Here is an 18,810-nt window from a genome sequence, read left to right as displayed (position 1 = left end):
AAAAGCTGTCTTGTACCTTTGCATTTTTCTCCCAAACGAAGGACACCAGAATTAAAATTTTAAAGCCTCCTGTTATGCCATCATCTACACGACATAGCCCTGAATTTTCCAATGCGCAGCTCTTTGCAAAAGAGAGATATTGGCAAGGAAAAGCTGTCTTGTACCATTGCATTTTTCTCCCAAACGAAGGACACTAGAAAGAAAATTTTAAAGCCTCCTGTTAGGCCATCATCTACACGACATAGCCCTGAATTTTCCAATGCGCAGCTCTTTGCAAAAGAGAGATATTGGCAAGGAAAAGCTGTCTTGTACCTTTGCATTTTTCTCCCAAACGAAGGTCACTAGAAAGAAAATTTTAAAGCCTCCTGTTAGGCCATCATCTACACGACATAGCCCTGAATTTTCCAATGCGTAGCTCTTTGCAAAAGAGAGATATTGGCAAGGAAAAGCTGTCTTGTACCATTGCATTTTTCTCCCAAACGAAGGACACTAGAAAGAAAATTTTAAAGCCTCCTGTTAGGCCATCATCTACACGACATAGCCCTGAATTTTCCAATGCGCAGCTCTTTGCAAAAGAGAGATATTGGCAAGGAAAAGCTGTCTTGTACCATTGCATTTTTCTCCCAAACGAAGGACACTAGAAAGAAAATTTTAAAGCCTCCTGTTAGGCCATCATCTACACGATATAGCCCTGAATTTTCCAATGCGCAGCTCTTTGCAAAAGAGAGATATTGGCAAGGAAAAGCTGTCTTGTACCTTTGCATTTTTCTCCCAAACGAAGGACACTAGAATTAAAATTTTAAAGCCTCCTGTTAGGCCATCATCTACACGACATAGCCCTGAATTTTCCAATGCATAGCTCTTTGCAAAAGAGAGATATTGGCAAGGAAAAGCTGTCTTGTACCATTGCATTTTTCTCCCAAACGAAGGACACTAGAAAGAAAATTTTAAAGCCTCCTGTTAGGCCATCATCTACACGACATAGCCCTGAATTTTCCAATGCGCAGCTCTTTGCAAAAGAGAGATATTGGCAAGGAAAAGCTGTCTTGTACCTTTGCATTTTTCTCCCAAACGAAGGACACTAGAAAGAAAATTTTAAAGCCTCCTGTTAGGCCATCATCTACACGAAATTGCCCTGAATTTTCCAATGCGCAGCTCTTTGCAAAAGAGAGATATTGGCAAGGAAAAGCTGTCTTGTACCTTTGCATTTTTCTCCCAAACGAAGGACACTAGAAAGAAAATTTTAAAGCCTCCTGTTAGGCCATCATCTACACGAAATAGCCCTGAATTTTCCAATGCGCAGCTCTTTGCAAAAGAGAGATATTGGCAAGGAAAAGCTGTCTTGTACCATTGCATTTTTCTCCCAAACGAAGGACACTAGAAAGAAAATTTTAAAGCCTCCTGTTAGGCCATCATCTACACGACATAGCCCTGAATTTTCCAATGCGCAGCTCTTTGCAAAAGAGAGATATTGGCAAGGAAAAGCTGTCTTGTACCTTTGCATTTTTCTCCCAAACGAATGTCACTAGAAAGAAAATTTTAAAGCCTCCTGTTAGGCCATCATCTACACGACATAGCCCTGAATTTTCCAATGCGTAGCTCTTTGCAAAAGAGAGATATTGGCAAGGAAAAGCTGTCTTGTACCATTGCATTTTTCTCCCAAACGAAGGACACTAGAAAGAAAATTTTAAAGCCTCCTGTTAGGCCATCATCTACACGACATAGCCCTGAATTTTCCAATGCGTAGCTCTTTGTAAAAGAGAGATATTGGCAAGGAAAAGCTATCTTGTACCTTTGCATTTTTCATCCAAACGAAGGACACTAGAATTAAAATTTTAAAGCCTCCTGTTAGGCCATCATCTACACGACATAGCCCTGAATTTTCCAATGCGTAGCTCTTTGCAAAAGAGAGATATTGGCAAGGAAAAGCTGTCTTGTACCTTTGCATTTTTCTCTCAAACGAAGGACACTAGAAAGAAAATTTTAAAGCCTCCTGTTAGGCCATCATCTACACGAAATAGCCCTGAATTTTCCAATGCGCAGCTCTTTGCAAAAGAGAGATATTGGCAAGGAAAAGCTGTCTTGTACCATTGCATTTTTCTCCCAAACGAAGGACACCAGAAAGAAAATTTTAAAGCCTCCTGTTAGGCCATCATCTACACGACATAGCCCTGAATTTTCCAATGCGCAGCTCTTTGCAAAAGAGAGATATTGGCAAGGATAAGCTGTCTTGTACCTTTGCATTTTTCTCCCAAACGAAGTTCACTAGAAAGAAAATTTTAAAGCCTCCTGTTAGGCCATCATCTACACGACATAGCCCTGAATTTTCCAATGCGCAGCTCTTTGCAAAAGAGAGATATTGGCAAGGAAAAGCTGTCTTGTACCTTTGCATTTTTCTCCCAAACGAAGGACACTAGAAAGAAAATTTTAAAGCCTCCTGTTAGGCCATCATCTACACGACATAGCCCTGAATTTTCCAATGCGCAGCTCTTTGCAAAAGAGAGATATTGGCAAGGAAAAGCTGTCTTGTACCTTTGCATTTTTCTCCCAAACGAAGGTCACTAGAAAGAAAATTTTAAAGCCTCCTGTTAGGCCATCATCTACACGACATAGCCCTGAATTTTCCAATGCGCAGCTCTTTGCAAAAGAGAGATATTGGCAAGGAAAAGCTGTCTTGTACCTTTGCATTTTTCTCCCAAACGAAGGTCACTAGAAAGAAAATTTTAAAGCCTCCTGTTAGGCCATCATCTACACGACATAGCCCTGAATTTTCCAATGCGTAGCTCTTTGCAAAAGAGAGATATTGGCAAGGAAAAGCTGTCTTGTACCTTTGCATTTTTCTCCCAAACGAAGGACACTAGAAAGAAAATTTTAAAGCCTCCTGTTAGGCCATCATCTACACGACATAGCCCTGAATTTTCCAATGCGCAGCTCTTTGCAAAAGAGAGATATTGGCAAGGAAAAGCTGTCTTGTACCTTTGCATTTTTCTCCCAAACGAAGGACACTAGAATTAAAATTTTAAAGCCTCCTGTTATGACATCATCTACACGACATAGCCCTGAATTTTCCAATGCGCAGCTCTTTGCAAAAGAGAGATATTGGCAAGGAAAAGCTGTCAGGTACCTTTGCATTTTTCTCCCAAACGAAGGTCACTAGAAAGAAAATTTTAAAGCCTCCTGTTAGGCCATCATCTACACGACATAGTCCTGAATTTTCCAATGCGTAGCTCTTTACAAAAGAGAGATATTGGCAAGGAAAAGCTGTCTTGTACATTTGCATTTTTCTCCCAAACGAAGGACACTAGAAAGAAAATTTTAAAGCCTCCTGTTAGGCCATCATCTACACGACATAGCCCTGAATTTTCCAATGCGCAGCTCTTTGCAAAAGAGAGATATTGGCAAGGAAAAGCTGTCAGGTACCTTTGCATTTTTCTCCCAAACGAAGGTCACTAGAAAGAAAATTTTAAAGCCTCCTGTTAGGCCATCATCTACACGACATAGCCCTGAATTTTCCAATGCGCAGCTCTTTGCAAAAGAGAGATATTGGCAAGGAAAAGCTTTCTTGTACCATTGCATTTTTCTCCCAAACGAAGGACACTAGAAAGAAAATTTTAAAGCCTCCTGTTAGACCATCATCTACACGGCATAGCCATGAATTTTCCAATGCGCAGCTCTTTGCAAAAGAGAGATATTGGCAAGGAAAAGCTGTCAGGTACCTTTGCATTTTTCTCCCAAACGAAGGTCACTAGAAAGAAAATTTTAAAGCCTCCTGTTAGGCCATCATCTACACGACATAGCCCTGAATTTTCCAATGCGCAGCTCTTTGCAAAAGAGAGATATTGGCAAGGAAAAGCTATCTTGTACCATTGCATTTTTCTCCCAAAGGAAGGACACTAGAAAGAAAATTTTAAAGCCTCCTGTTAGACCATCATCTACACGGCATAGCCATGAATTTTCCAATGCGCAGCTCTTTGCAAAAGAGAGATATTGGCAAGGAAAAGCTGTCTTGTACCTTTGCATTTTTCTCCCAAACGAAGGTCACTAGAAAGAAAATGTTAAAGCCTCCTGTTAGGCCATCATCTACACGACATAGCCCTGAATTTTCCAATGCGCAGCTCTTTGCAAAAGAGAGATATTGGCAAGGTAAAGCTGTCTTGTACCATTGCATTTTTCTCCCAAACGAAGGACACTAGAAAGAAAATTTTAAAGCCTCCTGTTAGACCATCATCTACACGGCATAGCCATGAATTTTCCAATGCGCAGCTCTTTGCAAAAGAGAGATATTGGCAAGGAAAAGCTGTCTTGTACCTTTGCATTTTTCTCCCAAACGAAGGACACTAGAATTAAAATTTTAAAGCCTCCTGTTAGGCCATCATCTACACGATATAGCCCTGAATTTTCCAATGCGCAGCTCTTTGCAAAAGAGAGATATTGGCAAGGAAAAGCTGTCTTGTACCTTTGCATTTTTCTCCCAAACGAAGGTCATTAGAATGAAAATTTTAAAGCCTCCTGTTAAGCCATCATCTACACGACATAGCCCTGAATTTTCCAATGCGTAGCTCTTTGCAAAAGAGAGATATTGGCAAGGAAAAGCTGTCTTGTACCTTTGCATTTTTCTCCCAAACGAAGGACACTAGAAAGAAAATTTTAAAGCCTCCTGTTAGGCCATCATCTACACGACATAGCCCTGAATTTTCCAATGCGTAGCTCTTTGCAAAAGAGAGATATTGGCAAGGAAAAGCTGTCTTGTACCTTTGCATTTTTCTCCCAAACGAAGGTCACTAGAAAGAAAATGTTAAAGCCTCCTGTTAGGCCATCATCTACACGACATAGCCCTGAATTTTCCAATGCGCAGCTCTTTGCAAAAGAGAGATATTGGCAAGGTAAAGCTGTCTTGTACCATTGCATTTTTCTCCCAAACGAAGGAAACTAGAAAGAAAATTTTAAAGCCTCCTGTTAGACCATCATCTACACGGCATAGCCATGAATTTTCCAATGCGCAGCTCTTTGCAAAAGAGAGATATTGGCAAGGAAAAGCTGTCTTGTACCTTTGCATTTTTCTCCCAAACGAAGGACACTAGAATTAAAATTTTAAAGCCTCCTGTTAGGCCATCATCTACACGATATAGCCCTGAATTTTCCAATGCGCAGCTCTTTGCAAAATAGAGATATTGGCAACGAATAGCTGTCTTGTACCTTTGCATTTTTCTCCCAAACGAAGGTCATTAGAATGAAAATTTTAAAGCCTCCTGTTAAGCCATCATCTACACGACATAGCCCTGAATTTTCCAATGCGTAGCTCTTTGCAAAAGAGAGATATTGGCAAGGAAAAGCTGTCTTGTACCTTTGCATTTTTCTCCCAAACGAAGGACACTAGAAAGAAAATTTTAAAGCCTCCTGTTAGGCCATCATCTACACGACATAGCCCTGAATTTTCCAATGCGCAGCTCTTTGCAAACGAGAGATATTGGCAAGGAAAAGCTGTCTTGTACCTTTGCATTTTTCTCCCAAACGAAGGTCATTAGAATGAAAATTTTAAAGCCTCCTGTTAAGCCATCATCTACACGACATAGCCCTGAATTTTCCAATGCGTAGCTCTTTGCAAAAGAGAGATATTGGCAAGGAAAAGCTGTCTTGTACCTTTGCATTTTTCTCCCAAACGAAGGACACTAGAAAGAAAATTTTAAAGCCTCCTGTTAGGCCATCATCTACACGACATAGCCCTGAATTTTCCAATGCGTAGCTCTTTGCAAAAGAGAGATATTGGCAAGGAAAAGCTGTCTTGTACCTTTGCATTTTTCTCCCAAACGAAGGTCACTAGAAAGAAAATGTTAAAGCCTCCTGTTAGGCCATCATCTACACGACATAGCCCTGAATTTTCCAATGCGCAGCTCTTTGCAAAAGAGAGATATTGGCAAGGTAAAGCTGTCTTGTACCATTGCATTTTTCTCCCAAACGAAGGAAACTAGAAAGAAAATTTTAAAGCCTCCTGTTAGACCATCATCTACACGGCATAGCCATGAATTTTCCAATGCGCAGCTCTTTGCAAAAGAGAGATATTGGCAAGGAAAAGCTGTCTTGTACCTTTGCATTTTTCTCCCAAACGAAGGACACTAGAATTAAAATTTTAAAGCCTCCTGTTAGGCCATCATCTACACGATATAGCCCTGAATTTTCCAATGCGCAGCTCTTTGCAAAATAGAGATATTGGCAACGAATAGCTGTCTTGTACCTTTGCATTTTTCTCCCAAACGAAGGTCATTAGAATGAAAATTTTAAAGCCTCCTGTTAAGCCATCATCTACACGACATAGCCCTGAATTTTCCAATGCGTAGCTCTTTGCAAAAGAGAGATATTGGCAAGGAAAAGCTGTCTTGTACCTTTGCATTTTTCTCCCAAACGAAGGACACTAGAAAGAAAATTTTAAAGCCTCCTGTTAGGCCATCATCTACACGACATAGCCCTGAATTTTCCAATGCGCAGCTCTTTGCAAACGAGAGATATTGGCAAGGAAAAGCTGTCTTGTACCTTTGCATTTTTCTCCCAAACGAAGGACACTAGAAAGAAAATTTTAAAGCCTCCTGTTAGGCCATCATCTACACGACATAGCCCTGAATTTTCCAATGCGCAGCTCTTTGCAAAAGAGAGATATTGGCAAGGAAAAGCTGTCTTGTAAAATTGCATTTTTCTCCCAAACGAAGGTCACTAGAAAGAAAATTTTAAAGCCTCCTGTTAGGCCATCATCTACACGACATAGCCCTGAATTTTCCAATGCGCAGCTCTTTGCAAAAGAGAGATATTGGCAAGGAAAAGCTGTCTTGTACCTTTGCATTTTTCTCCCAAACGAAGGTCACTAGAAAGAAAATTTTAAAGCCTCCTGTTAGGCCATCATCTACACGACATAGCCCTGAATTTTCCAATGCGCAGCTCTTTGCAAAAGAGAGATATTGGCAAGGAAAAGCTGTCTTGTACCTTTGCATTTTTCTACCAAACGAAGGTCACTAGAAAGAAAATTTTAAAGCCTCCTGTTAGGCCATCATCTACACGACATAGCCCTGAATTTTCCAATGCGTAGCTCTTTGCAAAAGAGAAATATTGGCAAGGAAAAGCTGTCTTGTACCTTTGCATTTTTCTCCCAAACGAAGGACACTAGAAAGAAAATTTTAAAGCCTCCTGTTAGGCCATCATCTACACGAAATAGCCCTGAATTTTCCAATGCGCAGCTCTTTGCAAAAGAGAGATATTGGCAAGGAAAAGCTGTCTTGTACCATTGCATTTTTCTCCCAAACGAAGGACACTAGAAAGAAAATTTTAAAGCCTCCTGTTAGGCCATCATCTACACGACATAGCCCTGAATTTTCCAATGCGCAGCTCTTTGCAAAAGAGAGATATTGGCAAGGAAAAGCTGTCTTGTACCTTTGCATTTTTCTCCCAAACGAAGGTCACTAGAAAGAAAATTTTAAAGCCTCCTGTTAGGCCATCTACACGACATAGCCCTGAATTTTCCAATGCGTAGCTCTTTGCAAAAGAGAGATATTGGCAAGGAAAAGCTGTCTTGTACCATTGCATTTTTCTCCCAAACGAAGGACACTAGAAAGAAAATTTTAAAGCCTCCTGTTAGGCTATCATCTACACGACATAGCCCTGAATTTTCCAATGCGCAGCTCTTTGCAAAAGAGAGATATTGGCAAGGAAAAGCTGTCTTGTACCATTGCATTTTTCTCCCAAACGAAGGACACTAGAAAGAAAATTTTAAAGCCTCCTGTTAGGCCATCATCTACACGACATAGCCCTGAATTTTCCAATGCGTAGCTCTTTGCAAAAGAGAGATATTGGCAAGGAAAAGCTGTCTTGTACCATTGCATTTTTCTCCCAAACGAAGGACACTAGAAAGAAAATTTTAAAGCCTCCTGTTAGGCCATCATCTACACGATATAGCCCTGAATTTTCCAATGCGCAGCTCTTTGCAAAAGAGAGATATTGGCAAGGAAAAGCTGTCTTGTACCTTTGCATTTTTCTCCCAAACGAAGGACACTAGAATTAAAATTTTAAAGCCTCCTGTTAGGTAGGCCATCATCTACACGACATAGCCCTGAATTTTCCAATGCGTAGCTCTTTGCAAAAGAGAGATATTGGCAAGGAAAAGCTGTCTTGTACCATTGCATTTTTCTCCCAAACGAAGGACACTAGAAAGAAAATTTTAAAGCCTCCTGTTAGGCCATCATCTACACGACATAGCCCTGAATTTTCCAATGCGCAGCTCTTTGCAAAAGAGAGATATTGGCAAGGAAAAGCTGTCTTGTACCTTTGCATTTTTCTCCCAAACGAAGGACACTAGAAAGAAAATTTTAAAGCCTCCTGTTAGGCCATCATCTACACGAAATTGCCCTGAATTTTCCAATGCGCAGCTCTTTGCAAAAGAGAGATATTGGCAAGGAAAAGCTGTCTTGTACCATTGCATTTTTCTCCCAAACGAAGGAAACTAGAAAGAAAATTTTAAAGCCTCCTGTTAGGCCATCATCTACACGACATAGCCCTGAATTTTCCAATGCGCACCTCTTTGCAAAAGAGAGATATTGGCAAGGAAAAGCTGTCTTGTACCTTTGCATTTTTCTCCCAAACGAAGGTCACTAGAAAGAAAATTTTAAAGCCTCCTGTTAGGCCATCATCTACACGACATAGCCCTGAATTTTCCAATGCGTAGCTCTTTGCAAAAGAGAGATATTGGCAAGGAAAAGCTGTCTTGTACCATTGCATTTTTCTCCCAAACGAAGGACACTAGAAAGAAAATTTTAAAGCCTCCTGTTAGGCCATCATCTACACGAAATTGCCCTGAATTTTCCAATGCGCAGCTCTTTGCAAAAGAGAGATATTGGCAAGGAAAAGCTGTCTTGTACCATTGCATTTTTCTCCCAAACGAAGGACACTAGAAAGAAAATTTTAAAGCCTCCTGTTAGGCCATCATCTACACGACATAGCCCTGAATTTTCCAATGCGCAGCTCTTTGCAAAAGAGAGATATTGGCAAGGAAAAGCTGTCTTGTACCTTTGCATTTTTCTCCCAAACGAAGGTCACTAGAAAGAAAATTTTAAAGCCTCCTGTTAGGCCATCATCTACACGACATAGCCCTGAATTTTCCAATGCGTAGCTCTTTGCAAAAGAGAGATATTGGCAAGGAAAAGCTGTCTTGTACCATTGCATTTTTCTCACAAACGAAGGACACTAGAAAGAAAATTTTAAAGCCTCCTGTTAGGCCATCATCTACACGACATAGCCCTGAATTTTCCAATGCGCAGCTCTTTGCAAAAGAGAGATATTGGCAAGGAAAAGCTGTCTTGTACCTTTGCATTTTTCTCCCAAACGAAGGACACTAGAATTAAAATTTTAAAGCCTCCTGTTAGGCCATCATCTACACGACATAGCCCTGAATTTTCCAATGCGTAGCTCTTTGCAAAAGAGAGATATTGGCAAGGAAAAGCTGTCTTGTACCTTTGCATTTTTCTCCCAAACGAAGGACACTAGAATTAAAATTTTAAAGCCTCCTGTTAGGCCATCATCTACACGACATAGCCCTGAATTTTCCAATGCGCAGCTCTTTGCAAAAGAGAGATATTGGCAAGGAAAAGCTGTCTTGTACCATTGCATTTTTCTCCCAAACGAAGGTCACTAGAAAGAAAATTTTAAAGCCTCCTGTTAGGCCATCATCTACACGACATAGCCCTGAATTTTCCAATGCGCAGCTCTTTGCAAAAGAGAGATATTGGCAAGGAAAAGCTGTCTTGTACCTTTGCATTTTTCTCCCAAACGAAGGTCACTAGAAAGAAAATTTTAAAGCCTCCTGTTAGGCCATCATCTACACGACATAGCCCTGAATTTTCCAATGCGCAGCTCTTTGCAAAAGAGAGATATTGGCAAGGAAAAGCTGTCTTGTACCTTTGCATTTTTCTCCCAAACGAAGGTCACTAGAAAGAAAATTTTAAAGCCTCCTGTTAGGCCATCATCTACACGAAATTGCCCTGAATTTTCCAATGCGCAGCTCTTTGCAAAAGAGAGATATTGGCAAGGAAAAGCTGTCTTGTACCATTGCATTTTTCTCCCAAACGAAGGACACTAGAAAGAAAATTTTAAAGCCTCCTGTTAGGCCATCATCTACACGACATAGCCCTGAATTTTCCAATGCGCAGCTCTTTGCAAAAGAGAGATATTGGCAAGGAAAAGCTGTCTTGTACCTTTGCATTTTTCTCCCAAACGAAGGACACTAGAATTAAAATTTTAAAGCCTCCTGTTAGGCCATCATCTACACGACATAGCCCTGAATTTTCCAATGCGTAGCTCTTTGCAAAAGAGAGATATTGGCAAGGAAAAGCTGTCTTGTACCATTGCATTTTTCTCCCAAACGAAGGACACTAGAAAGAAAATTTTAAAGCATCCTGTTAGGCCATCATCTACACGACATAGCCCTGAATTTTCCAATGCGCAGCTCTTTGCAAAAGAGAGATATTGGCAAGGAAAAGCTGTCTTGTACCTTTGCATTTTTCTCCCAAACGAAGGTCACTAGAAAGAAAATTTTAAAGCCTCCTGTTAGGCCATCATCTACACGACATAGCCCTGAATTTTCCAATGCGTAGCTCTTTGCAAAAGAGAGATATTGGCAAGGAAAAGCTGTCTTGTACCATTGCATTTTTCTCCCAAACGAAGGACACTAGAAAGAAAATTTTAAAGCCTCCTGTTAGGCTATCATCTACACGACATAGCCCTGAATTTTCCAATGCGCAGCTCTTTGCAAAAGAGAGATATTGGCAAGGAAAAGCTGTCTTGTACCATTGCATTTTTCTCCCAAACGAAGGACACTAGAAAGAAAATAGACCCCTGGGTTTTAAGGATAACCATGGTTGAGTCCAATGGTTAATTCACATTGACCGAAGTTCTAATTAAGTCACCTGTGCTCAAGCATGATATCCTTAAAATCTGGATTGCAATGACAGCATTTTGGAACTATGCCTAAGGGTTTAATTTTTACATTTATCCACTGACAATAAATCTACCTACAATATCCCTGTAACTGTTATGATTACAGTATTTCACTAAATAATTTAATTTGCTGAACCTTCTGTAAAAAGAAATATTAAGCTGCTGTAATTCCCAGATGCAGCAAATTTGTTAGCTAGTGGGCAAAACCATGTGCACTGCAGGGATGGGGGGGGGCAGATATAACATTTGCAGAGAGATTTAGGTGGGTTATATTGTTTGTGTGCAGGGTAAATACTGGCTGTTTTGTTTTTACACTGCAATTTAGATTTCAGTTTGAACACACCGCACCAAAATCTAACTCTCTCTGCACATATTATACACCCCCCCCTGCAGTGTACATGGTTTTAGCTAATAAATTTGCTGCTGTGATCAGATCTGAGTTAAGCCCTATGTATTTGGCACTGGCAAAGGGTTAGAGGCCTTGCTGTAGAGCTCACACCTTTCTTATCATGCATTGTAATATTTCCTATGTCCTGATGTTGTGCTCTCTGCTCCATCCAAGTAAACAGCAATGTAGCATGGCTATCAAAGAGCGTGAAGATTGCAGATTTCCTGGGATTAATGCTAAGGAATGCTATTCCAGAGGCTGCTGCTTTAATTCAAGTGTCACTGGGGTTAAATGGTGTTTTTACCTTAAAAACACAGGTAGAGTATATAGTACAGTGGTAAAGTGGGAGCATGTAGTGCTATTGATTACAGATTTGATGGAGCTTAAACATGGATAAGGTCCATGGCTCTAAGAGTTTATCTTGTGTATCCTTTATTCTTAGTCATGGTCAGATAAGATTAGAAAATACCATTTAAGTGGAAATTTCCTGTTAGCTGTTTTTCAGTTTGCTCAACTGTCTGATTAACTGGTCCTAAAAAAGGATCAAAGGAGCTAAATTGCCCTGTGATCTAGCTAAATTGCCCCAGTTAAAAAAAAAAAAAAGACTAAGCTGCTGTAATTCCTGGATGTTTCCTTACTGCATCAACAGGAAGTGACAAAAAACAATGTAATGTGGAACCGTACAGCAGAAGGGATTGCGGCTACCCCACAATAAGTGCAGCGGAATGTAAGAAGAGGCATATACAGTGTGGTGTGGCTGTAGATGAGCTTAGTGGTTTCTGTTAGAGTTCTTCTACTTCTAACTACTCGTACATAAATGAGTAAGCCGCCGATTTATTAAACCTGGTGAAATGATAATTTGCATGGTGATAAAGTACCAGCCAATCAGCTCCTAATTGCCATGTCACAGGCTGGGTTTGAAAAATGACAGTTAGGAGCTGACTGGCTGGTACTTTATCACCTTGCACTTTATCAGTTCACCAGGCTTAATAGATCTGCCCCAATGTTTCAAAATGGAATGCATCAAGAGAACGGTGTTGGTAGTATAAAACTACCTACAGCACCTGGTATTCCCAGGTGGTCTCACATCCAAGAACAAACCAGGCCTAAAATCAGGTGATATTGGGCATATACAGTGTGGTGTGGCTGTAGATGAGCTTAGTGGTTTCTGTTAGAGTTCTTCTACTTCTAACTACTCGTACATAAATGAGTAAGCAGCCGATTTATTAAACCTGGTGAAATGATAATTTGCATGGTGATAAAGTACCAGCCAATCAGCTCCTAATTGCCATGTCACAGGCTGGGTTTGAAAAATGACAGTTAGGAGCTGACTGGCTGGTACTTTATCACCTTGCACTTTATCAGTTCACCAGGCTTAATAGATCTGCCCCAATGTTTCAAAATGGAATGCATCAAGAGAACGGTGTTAGTATTGTAAAAATACACACAGCTCCTGGTATTTCCTTGAGGTCTCCCATCCAAGTACTAAAACCAGGACCAACACTGCTCAGCTTCCATGATCAGGAGAGATTGGGCAAATCCAGTGTGCTGTGGCTGTAGATGAGCTGGTGGTTTCTGTTACAGCTCTTCTACTTCTAACTTCTGGTACATAAAAGAATACATGTAAAAATTAAATGTACCAAGAAAATGGTGTTGGTAGTTTAAAAACACCTAAAGAATCTGATACTACCAAGCAGTCTCCCATCCATGTATTAACAAAGTCCAATACTGCTTTGCTTCAAAAATCAAATGAGATTGGGCATATCCAGTGTGGTGTGGCTTTAGATAAGCTTTGTGGTTTCTGTTAGAGCTCTTCTACTTCTAACTACTGGTACATTAATGAATATGTATAAGGTTGTAGTTTATCCAATATGCCTTTACTACCTTACCTTTCAACCCCCCCTCCCTCCCCTCTTCTCCTTATAGCTTCCTTAGTTCTCTCCTCCTCGTGTGTGCGTTATTTGTTTTCTCATACGTCCTAGAGGATGCTGGGGTCACATTAAGAACCATGGGGTATAGACGGGATCCGCAGGAGACATGGGCACTTTAAGACTTTCAAAGGGTGTGAACTGTCTCCTCCCTCTATGCCCCTCCTCCAGACTCCAGTTTTAGTATTGTGCGCAGTGATACTGGATGCACTACAGGGGAGCTCTACTGAGTTTCTCTGAAAAGACTTGTTAGTTTTTTTTATTTTCAGGGAGGCTGCTGGCAACAGTCTCCCTGCTTCGTGGGACTTAGGGGAGAGAAGTATGACCAACTTCTAGTGAGTTCAATGGCTCTGCTTCAGGCTGACAGGACACCATTAGCTCCTGAGGGTGCTGATCGCTGGGTACGCCTAGATGCACACTCCCGCAGCCTGCCGTCACCCCCTTACAGAGCCAGAAGACAGGTGAGTAGCAGAAGAACAGAAGACTTCTTCTTCAGTGACGGCATTCTGAGGTACCGAGCAGCGAGCGGAACGCTGCGCGCCATGCTCCCACACAAACACAGGCACTGCAGGGTGCAGGGCACGGGGGGGGGGCACCCTGGGCAGCATAAATTCCTCACAAAAGGCTGGAAAAAGTGGACATTAGTGCCTGGGCACTGTCCTTACCCCGCTAGCGTAATTAATTATTTCTGAGCGGGACAGATACGCGCCATTACAGCGGCGGGGCTTCTTCCTCACCTCACCAGAACATCTTTAGAGCATTACAAGTCTATCACTATAGAGTTTATTATTTCCCAGACTGTGTACTTTTGGCGCTGGATTGTGAGCTGAAAAATCCTCTGTGTCCCTCTGACAGATTTACTGACGGTCTGTCCCCCATAAGCCGGTGTGTCTGTGGGTACTTGGTATATGTGTGTCAACATGTCGGTGGCTGAATGTTTTTCCCAAGAGGAAACTATATTAGGAATGCAGACATATGATGGTGGCCCTGTTGGCACCACCAATAACTGACTGGGTAAATGTTTCAGTAATATCAGAGTAAGGTTGGATAAATCTGTGTCCCAGACACAGACGTAGAGAATAGATGTGATATTCATGGCTATGTTTCTTTTCCCTCAGGCCCCGCTGGGTCGCAAAAATGTTATTTTGCCCAGTTACTACACACTGATACTGACACGGATACTGATACTTATGTCGACCATAATGTTTCCTGATTAGATCCAATATTGGCAAGGAGCATTCAGTACATGATTGTGGATATTAAGGACATATTAAAATCACTGAAGACCCTGCTGTTCCTGACAAAGGGGTCTATATGTATGTATATATAGATATATAATGAAAGCTGATGTAACGTTCCTCCATCTCTGTTTGAGAAAGTCTGGGCCAGCTCGACAAGATGGTTTCAAATCCCCAAAAGGATTCTGGTTGTTTATTCATTTCCCGCCGCGGACAGAATAAAGTGGGAGTCACCCCCTGTTCTGCACGGGGCCCTGTCACAAATCCAGCGGATCGTATGCAGGAAGCTACATTATTTCTAGTTATGTAACCACGGGTACATTACTTAGACCTGCCATTACATGTGCATGGGTGAGTAGTAGTATTCAAGAATTGGTCGAATACCTTGTCATCCGATATAGATACCCTGGAGAGATGGGATACTCCTTACGTTGTATCATATCAAGGACACTGCAGCATACTTACGTGAGACTGCAAGGGATATAGGACTCTTGAGTTCACGGGCCAATTTCATGGCAGTGTCGGATAGGAGGGCATTGTGGATTCACCAAGAGAATGCTGATGCTGACTCCAAGAAGAAAGGGAGTCTCTTCCCTATGAAGGTGAAGCCTTGTTTGGTGACTGCCTAGTTAATTTGATCTCGGCAGCTCCCGCAGGTAAGTCAACCTTCTTGCCCTATGTTCCCTCCCAACGGATGAAGACGCATCATTATCTTATGCAGTCATTTCGGCCCAATAGATATGCAAGAAGTTAAGATTCCCCTTTCTTTGCAGGTAGAGGAAGGAGAAGAGAGAAGAGGTCTGCATCCTCTTCAAGATCGCAGGAGCAGAGATCATCCTCTGCTTCTGCCAAATCCACTGCATGACGCTGGGGCTCTCTTGCAGGAGCCCGCACCAGTGGGGGCACGTCTAAAACTCTTCAGTCAGTTCTGGATTCATTCGGACATGGACTCGTGTGTTTTACAAATAGTGTCCCAAGGGTACAAACTGGGGTTTCAAGATGTTCCCCCTCACCGATTGTTCAAACATTAAGTTACTGTGCTATTCCTGGGTTATATAGCGCTGGGGTATGTGCTGGCATACTCTCTCTCTGTCTCTCCAAAGGGCCTTGTGGGGGAAATGTCTTCAGTAAAAGTATTCCCTGTGTGTGTGGTGTGTCGGTACGCGTGTGTCGACATGTCTGAGGAAGAAGGCTATATTAGAGAGGAGCGGGAGCAAATGAACGTGGTGTCTCCGCCGACACCTGATTGGATGGATATGTGGAATGTTTTAAATGCTAGTGTAAACTCATTGCACAAAAGATTAGACAAGGCAGAAGCTTTGGGACAGTCAGGGTCTCAACCAATGCCTAATCCTATGTCGCAGGGACTGTCAGGGTCTCATAAGCGCCCACTATCCAGATGTTGACACAGATACCGACACGGATTCTGACTCCAGTGTCGATTACGATGATGCAAAGTTACAGCCAAAATTGGCAAAATACATTTGATATATGATTATGGCAATAAAAGATGTTTTGCACATCACAGAGGAGCCCCCTATCCCTGACAAGAGGGTACATATGTACAAGGGAAAGAAGCCTGAGGTAACCTTTCCCCCCTCACACGAGCTGAACGAGTTATGTGAAAAAGCTTGGGAATCTCCTGCAGATTTCCAAAAGGATTCCCCTTTCCCATCAACGGATAGGTTACGATGGGAATCCTCCCCTTGGGTGGACAAAGCATTAACACGCTTATCCAAGAAGGTAGCCCTCCCGTCCCAGGATACGGCTACCCTCAAAGAGTCTGCTGACCGCAAACAGGAGATTACCCTGAAGTCCATTTATACACATTCAGGTACCTTACTCAGACAGGCAATTGCGTCGGCCTGGGTGTGTAGTGCTGTAGTGGCATGGACGGATACCCTAGATAAGGCTACTATTTTATTGCCCCTGGGGCATATAAGAGATGCTGTCCTATATATGTGTGTATGCAAACTACAGGTGGTGCTGCAGGGCTCACACCCTTTTACTTGTCTTGTAGAGCAACTCTGGAGCTGTTACTGGGTCCAGCTGCTGCAAGAAATCAGCTTGAATGCTTCAGGGGCTTGGGCATGGCCAACATGAGCCCCACACTGATGGGGGTGTATAAAGCGATCTAGGGGTCATCCAAGCGCAACCCCACAAAGGCCGCCATGCCCTGCGTGACCATTTTCTCTTTTCATATGCAGACGAGGGTTGCAGCCAACTATGCCCATTGCTTGGATGACATCACCGTATGCAAATCCGTCTGCTGCAGACCTTTCCCCAGGAATGCTTGTACTAGTTGTTGCATATGGTTTGATGTTTGAGGGTGCTTCAGTATTAGGCAGCCTTCCGCCCTCTCATGTTCATCTGAAAATATGTGGTCTCCCTGCAGTTCCCTTGTGCTTCCTCAGTTGAATCTCCTTAACTTGACGGGTGTGTGCCCGAGCAGCCGCCCTCCACAGCCCTATCCCAGCACATGCTTTTCTTGCGTATGAGATCTCTTGATCATGAAGATAGTTCTCACAGGGTGAGGTTCATCCATTCCATTTTAAAGTAGGAAGGTACAAATTACATATTCAAATTACATATATGTGCTGGATTCAAATGTTTTCCCCCCTTCCTTTCTCAATTGTGCCCATCAGCAGCTATTCTAATGTTGCTGCCAATGGGTGTGACACATTCATTTCTTCTGTGGGGTACACTGGACTCCACAAGGATTCACATTGGGGTGTAGAGTAGGATCTTGATCTGAGGCACCAACAGGCTCAAAGCTTTTGACTGTTCCCAAGATGCTCAGCGCCCCCTCCTCTATAACCTCGCTTCCATGAACAGGGAGCTCAGTTTGTAGTTGGTGCCTTCAGTAGCAGGCCACTTAAGAGGGGGCTGCCTCAGGCAGCCTATTCTTAGCTGTTAATTTTGACAAGAAAAGAAGAACTTTTTTTTATAAGAATCTACAAGGGCTGCAGCAGGCTAGGTCTAATAGACATCTTTACTGCAGCTCCATCACTCCCAGCGGCGCAGTATACTCCCGCGCCCTGGTTGCTGGGTCACTGCAGCGGAGGCTCCGGTTTCTTCCTAAGGTAAGTCACACACACACCGCCCTCCGGGATCACGAGGCCGCTGATGAAAGGGAGGTAAGGGACTTCTGTGCCCACACTATACCGTGATCCAGCGTGGCTGTAGGGGGCGGGCCATGTGCGCACTGGCGTGGACACTGATTACTGGGCAGCTGCTCCACTAGCCACCAGGGACAGTTAAGGAGCACAGCTCTGGGGGGTTTTCTCTTATATTAACCCCATTTTGTACTACCCGCAGTGCATTGTGATAGGTAATAGAGCCTGATTCAGGTTGGATTGCAATCGCAATAAGCAGTCCAACTGCAAAAATTGCTAAGAGCATACGCATGCGCCTGCATTTTCTGCGGCACCCCGCAGTTAATGCGATCGCCTCTGACTGTCAATCGGTGCTTGGGGGGGGGGGGGGTCAGCAACACTCCATTTCCAAGTCGGAGATGGAGCGGTGCGTGGGCATGGCTTCAAAATGGGGTCGGCAACGGAGAAACAGGAGGCGTGGTCAGAGCGGTTGTATGACATCACATGCAGCAGCTGCGATCACAAAAATGGTGGCGGCTTCCTGCGCACACATACAGTCTGCACCAACAGGAGGCTAACCCATTTTTTATGATCACGCTAAACTGCTCTGCGACTGCAATTTCAGCGTGGTCAAGAAGGGAGGCGGCATGCTGGGTGGCCCCAGCATGCGAACCAAAGGATTGCAAATTCTGTTACTTAGCAGAATTTGCAATCCTTACTGAATTAGGCCCATTGATTACAAAATTTATTTGTAAATATTTGAAGTTTTTCTTCAGGGACTAACACAAAAGATGCTTGGGGCTACTAACACATGGGTAAGCCACGTAAAGCTTCCCATGGGTCAGTGGCATCACAACGGGGTTGCGGCCCACACCCGAGTGTCACCCGCCAAGGGGGGTGACACCAAAGTGCCGGCTCCTCTTCAGTGACAGAATATGGGTGTTTCACTGTGACATTACGTGCAACACCCAGTTTCTGTCACTGTGCAGGAGCCAGCACCACTCACACACTAGTCCCCGGGTGCAGCACTCAACCCCCGGGATACCCGGAGCAACAAAATGGAGATTCAGGCCAACAGGCCACACCCCTACCTATGAGACCATGCCTCCATTTTACCATTGCGCTGCTTATCTGCGCGCACTGCATTACAATCTCCCTCGCTGCCTCTCTGGGTGTCACCAATGATAGTG

This window comes from Pseudophryne corroboree, unplaced genomic scaffold (genome assembly GCF_028390025.1).
Source record: "Pseudophryne corroboree isolate aPseCor3 unplaced genomic scaffold, aPseCor3.hap2 scaffold_935, whole genome shotgun sequence".
In the NCBI taxonomy this organism is placed as follows: Eukaryota; Metazoa; Chordata; class Amphibia; order Anura; family Myobatrachidae; genus Pseudophryne; species Pseudophryne corroboree.
Note: the sequence above shows the minus strand (reverse complement) of the source record.